Raw genomic sequence first — 6,000 nt, forward strand, 5'->3', positions numbered from 1 at the left:
CCTTATATCAACTGATAGGGAGAAACAATACATTTTTTTCATCTCTACCTAAATGAAAGATAAAAAGGTTTGGCTTAGAGTCAAACCAGCACCAGGGCATAGGAAAAAAATCCATGTGCACAATTCTCTAAATAGAGTATAAATCATAATATTGCTTAGTTTTAAAGACCAATCTACAATTCAGATTCAGATATGCTAGAGGCAATAGGAAAAATGTAATGGAAAATTAGTGGATGATCTTTATTCAGCGACCCAGACTGAATAAAAGCCATTAAATAAAATGGACAAATTAGAATAACAAGATAGAACACACAGAGTAAAAATACACAAAATAAGAGATCTGCAAACCTACTTGCACTATTTTGCTGTCAGCAGCATACAAGTTTCAAAAGCTGAGAAAGCAAACTTTGCAAAATTTAAGATTGTTTTTCTTACTCAAGAACAGGGGGCTCAGCCTTTATGTAGAAAAAATGGGCTGACAAACTGTTCCTAATACAAATTAATTCTTCAGTGTATATGTGTTTTAAAAAAGGCAAATCTTCTAATAATTATCACATTTCATGCCCAAATATATTTTATTTCTTTTTTTTATGTTTTCCAATAAATTGAATAAATGAAGCCAAAAGTCTAGGTAGAGTGATACCAATGAAGCCAGAACATTAATGTGAATATACCACTGTTATTGCTTCCTTAAGGTTTCCTTAACTCCAGGTAACACGCAAAACCAGGAAACAACACATCTCCTTTAAGGAGTTATCAACAGGAACTGCATAAATGTCCATGCAAGATCTAAATACCATACAACTCCACATGGGTATCTGCACAGCAATTTTACCATGCAGGTTTTAAAATAATAAGTTGCAAATATATTAAAAGCAGCACAGCTACGTATGTCCACATTAATAATAATACTAACTGATGATGATGATGATGAAGATGATGATGATGGTATCTACAATTAGATACACAGACTAAGATTGGTGGAAACTTAATAATTCAAGTCCTAATCAAGTACCTAAGAATTATTAAGGTAATGTCTGAGAATATAGATAGTTACAAACAGAGTAGTTTTCCCCCCTAAAATTAGGATATTCGGGTCCAACAAATTTAATTTTTTTAAATAGAGAAGTTCTTTAGGTGTTGCTTCAAGGGCTCTAGCCATATTGGTATGATAGCATATTTCATTTTCAAAAGTGTTCAAATTTGATCTGCAAGTTCCGATAGTTTGTAATTTTTTCCACTTGCTTTTTCTCAATATTATCTGATATAGCAGCATTAACAAACCAGACTTTCTTCTTTTCAATTAACATTATACCAGAATGTTATGAACAAGATGCCTGTCTGTTTAGATCTTCAAATCCCACAAGACCTTAACCCACTTATTTTCCAAAACCTTCTCAACTTAATTATCATGGTAGTTTTTGTTATGTTCAGATCCAAACTTCTGACAAAATTTCCAGTGAATAATTCTTGCAATTCAATGTATAGTATTATTAACATTCCAATCATGTTATTGATATTTAGGGAGCAATAATATATTTTAAGTTTATGCAAAAATATGGAAAGTATCGGAATGTGAATGCAGCACTTGTCTACAGCTCATAACCATCCTTGAATCAGAAAGCAGAGATGGCATTTTTAGTGAGTCACAAATAGGTGTTAAATTTGCACTTACATATATTTCAAAACACCTGAAGCACTGCGTAGCCCTTATATCTTTACTTGGTATTAGAAGTGAATTTTCTGGTAGTTGGCTGGTAAGTCTGATGTTCAGAAAATATTGCATCAAATCTTTTTTTTAAAAAAAGATATCTGCTGGATATTAATTATGTGGCAAAGTTTGAGGAAATTTTATTACTGAAAGTAATGAGATATTTGAAAAATGTAAGTGTTATCAGAAAGATAAAAAGACTTTTAGAATGCTCCTCAAGAGATATAAGAGCTAAAATTCAGTTTGCTATTGTGGGCATTGGGAAATTCTTGAATTAGAGAATAATTGGATAGAGTTTTAAGAATATGTTCTTCATTAGATGTAAATCAACAATATTTTACAGTTATGAGAAAAATATATACTAGGACCATGATGGTAAACCTATGGCACATGTGCCACAGGTGGCACGCAGAGCCCTTTCTGCAGGCACACCAGCCATCACCCCAGCCCAGCTGCACCTGCCAGCCAGCTGTCTTTGGGTCTCTGCCACGCATGTATGGGGACAGGATGCATGCACGGACATGCGCATGCACGCACGGGGGCAGGGTGCATGCACGGGGGGAAATTGCATTGCATTTTGGGACATTGTGTGGCACCCCCCATGCCCCATTTTGGCTTCCAAGCTGGTGCAGGAGGCCTTCCAGGCCCAAAATGGGGCTCAGGAGAGCCTGGAAGGCCTCCTGCACCAACCTGGAAGCCAAACATGGGTAAGGGAGGTCAGGGCACATGCGTGGGGGAGTTCGCCTATAGAAACCTGGAAGCTAAAAATGGGTGAGGGGATGCATGTGCATGCGTGGGAACCATGCACGCATGTGCGGAGGGTGCTTGCATTGCATTTTTGAGATGCATGTGTGCACTTTGGCCACTCAGCACCAAAAAGTTAATCATCACTGTACTAGAAGATTTCTGAAAACTTTAAGAAGTATAAAGATAATGGAACATTGCAGAGAGAGTTCCAGCTCTCTAGTACCTCTTTATCTTGCCAATTTTTAGAAAAAAACTTAGTCTAGGTCCATGATGGCGAACCTATGGCACACGTGCCACAGGTGGCATGCGGAGCCATTTGTCAGGGCACGTGTGCCACAGGTGGCACTTCAACCTTATTTTGAGGCCATTTTTCGTACTCTGGAGGCTTCCTTGAAAAACTGGCCCTACGGGCAAACCGGAAGTTGAGATGCATGACACCCTCTTAAACATTTAAAGAATGTCATTATACACCACCACCCCGCTTTCACCCATATCTTTTTTAAGGCTAAACATATGCAGCAATCCTTCTTCGTAGGCCTACCTTCTAAACTCCTAATCATCCTTGTTGCTCTCATCAGAAACACTTTGGGTTTTTCTAAGTCTTGTGAGGCCAAACAGCCTACATTTAGCTAAATTCGAGGTATTCCAGGATTTGAGATACTTTGTCAAATAATTTGTTGAAGTCAAAGTACCGTATTTTTCGGAATATAAAATGCACCTTTTTCCCTCAAAAAAGAGGCTGAAAATCTGGGTGCATCTTATACAATGTATACAGCATTTTTTTTCCTCCCGAAACCCTGCCCCCTTTACCAAAATGGCCATGCAGAGCCTTTAGGAGGCTTATAGAATGTTCCTGGGGGCTGAAGAGGGCAGACATGAGCAAAAAATGGACTGGTTTTTTGCTCAATTTTGCCCTCCCCCAGGCCCCAGGATCATCTATAAGCCTCCTAAAGTCTATGCATGCCATTTCTTTTTCAAAAACAGACCCGTTTTCGCAAAAAACTGGCCGTTTTGGGAGGTCTGCAGAATGCAAAAACTTTTTTTTTAATTTGTCACTTTGAAATCTTGGTGCCTCTTACACTCCAGTGCGTCTTATACTCCAAAAATATGGTATATTCCTTGTAGCCAATAAGATAGAAGAATTAATGTAAAGGACTAGAAAGTGGGAGACAGTGAATTGTTGCCCTCCCTTAGGGACAGAAACCATCTAGGTGACTTCTGGTGTCCTTCTCTTAACCAAGTTGCTTCAGAGAGTTGTTGTTGGCAAAATAGTAGGAAGGGTGTTAGGTAAGCTCCCCGTTGGGAGAGTGAGCATGTTCAGCGAAGCATTGTGAAAGTTGTGTTGGAGAACACACAAACCAGCATACAGAGACACTGCAGTTTAAATAGGCTTTTACTTTCATGGAAATAGAGGTATCAGAGTCCATCAAACAGTCCAGGTCATACACGGATAAGACAGTCAATCATCAATGTCCTTCAGTTAAGGGATAATCCAAATAACATAGTCCAGTATCATATAATCAGTTAAGTACACAACATTTGCTAACAGTTGCAAAACTTACAATAGCTCACAGCACTTCCAGATCAGCCCAGCATCTAACAGAGCTAACAGTCATTCTGGCTCCCTCTTATGGCCGATTGAGGAAAAACAGCAACCAATCACATTTTACAGTATGATTTAAAGAAACAGGTACAGCATTGTTACATGATTTATAAATATATAAATAGCCAATAGCCAACCCAATCGTTAGATTATATTCCTAACAAAGGGCTCACATGTGCTGCCTCAAGCTGGGCAAAAAAATGATAGGTTATCAAAAAAAGTAGTGTGTCTATAGCATTTCCTGTTAAGAAAGTTATTCAATTCATACATAAGATAAGATTACAGTAGTCTTGTAAGATCCATTCTTCACAAATCCATGCTGAATTCTGGCAATTAGGATGTTGTCTTAATAGTATTTACAAATCTGCTCTCTCTATAACAGTGTTGGCGAACCTTTTCGGCACCGAGTGCCAAAAGAGGAGCATGGGTGCTTACCAGAAGCCGGAAGAGCAGCTGCTTGGTGCACATGCGCATGCCGAGCAGCTGCTCTTCTAGTTTCCAGAGTGCACATGGATACCAGCCACCCGGTCTTCCTGTTTCTGGCACACATGCGTGAGTGAAGACCAGCTGGCTGGTGCACATGTTCATGCCGGAAACCGGAAGACTGGTTTCTGGCGCTCCTGTAAATATGAAGATCAGCTAGCCGGTGCACCGGAACCCAGAGGGGAATGGGCGATGGCTTGCGTGCCCCGAGAGATGGCTCAATGTGCCACAGAGCATGCCATAGGTTCATCATCACAGCTCTATAATCTTCTGAATCTCATCGGATTGATATCAGTCAGATCAACTGGTCTATCAGTATGCTGGAACTTCCTTCTTTTAAAAGATGGGACATTTGCTTTGTTCCAGTCCTATGGCATTTTCCCAGTTGTCCAAGATTCCTCATAGATAATACAAAAGCAGCTGGCCAGACCTCTAGGCAGTATCTTCAGTATCCAAGGATGAATTAAGATTTAGATACATTCAAAGTTATTTTCTAAGCTTATTTCAGTCGTACCTGACATTCAGTTACAATCATTTCTCAGGTAGAGACAAGTTTCTGACAAAGGTTAATAACAGGTTTGAAGTTGTGTCCATAGATAAGATTTTACATGGTATACTAGCAGGACTTATTTGAGTCTACCTGATTTAAGTTCATGTATAGCAGTGTTTCCTGTTTGGAGATATGAGATGTATCACATTTATGAGGAATACTCGGTTGTTCAAAAATTCAAATAACAAGCTCATGACTGACATTAATCAGAAAATATATAACAGGAAAATATTTTAGAAATGAGTTTCCCAGACCTGGAATGTAGATAATGTCAATTCACACTTAAAATAGTCTGGGAAATTAATACAAGTTTATTCTTACCCCATGGAAAACATTGTGATCTTTTATTTTAATTTTATTAAAAGTTTGAAAAAGTAGAAAACCAATATAAACTAGTATAAAGTAATAAAGAAAAAGAAATCAAAGAGACAACTAAAAGTGTAAAATAGTAAAAGAAAATAGAAAAAGAAAAAAACGATTAAAGAAGTGGCTTTCAATCTTCTGTACAACAGTTATAAGTACAGATATACATTTCTCTCTCTAAAGTTACAATATGTCTCTCTTCTTTCTAAAATCTATCCTATCTAATCATCAAAACCATAAATTGCTCTGTGGAAAACTTTAGAAAATGCCAAATTTTAATCCCAGAGGATATAAACCACAGCGTTAGCTTTAACTCTCAGAGGCTATCAACCATTGTAAAAGGCATTATGTTCAGATGTTCTAATAGAGATTAGGTTCTAACCAGCTATGTTGAATTACTGGGAAGTGTCAGACTAGTTCGCACTTGCCTAAGGGAATGTAACAGCAAGAGACAACTCTATGCAATGAATCTGAAATATCGAAGTTTTAAGCAGTTAATGACCATGGAAAGAAAGTCTAGTTAACCAGACTGCATGGGGAGGA

This window comes from Thamnophis sirtalis, unplaced genomic scaffold (assembly GCF_051295495.1).
Source record: "Thamnophis sirtalis isolate CommonGarterSnake01/CBP01778 unplaced genomic scaffold, rThaSir2_p1.2 scaffold_7, whole genome shotgun sequence".
NCBI lineage: Eukaryota > Metazoa > Chordata > Lepidosauria > Squamata > Natricidae > Thamnophis > Thamnophis sirtalis.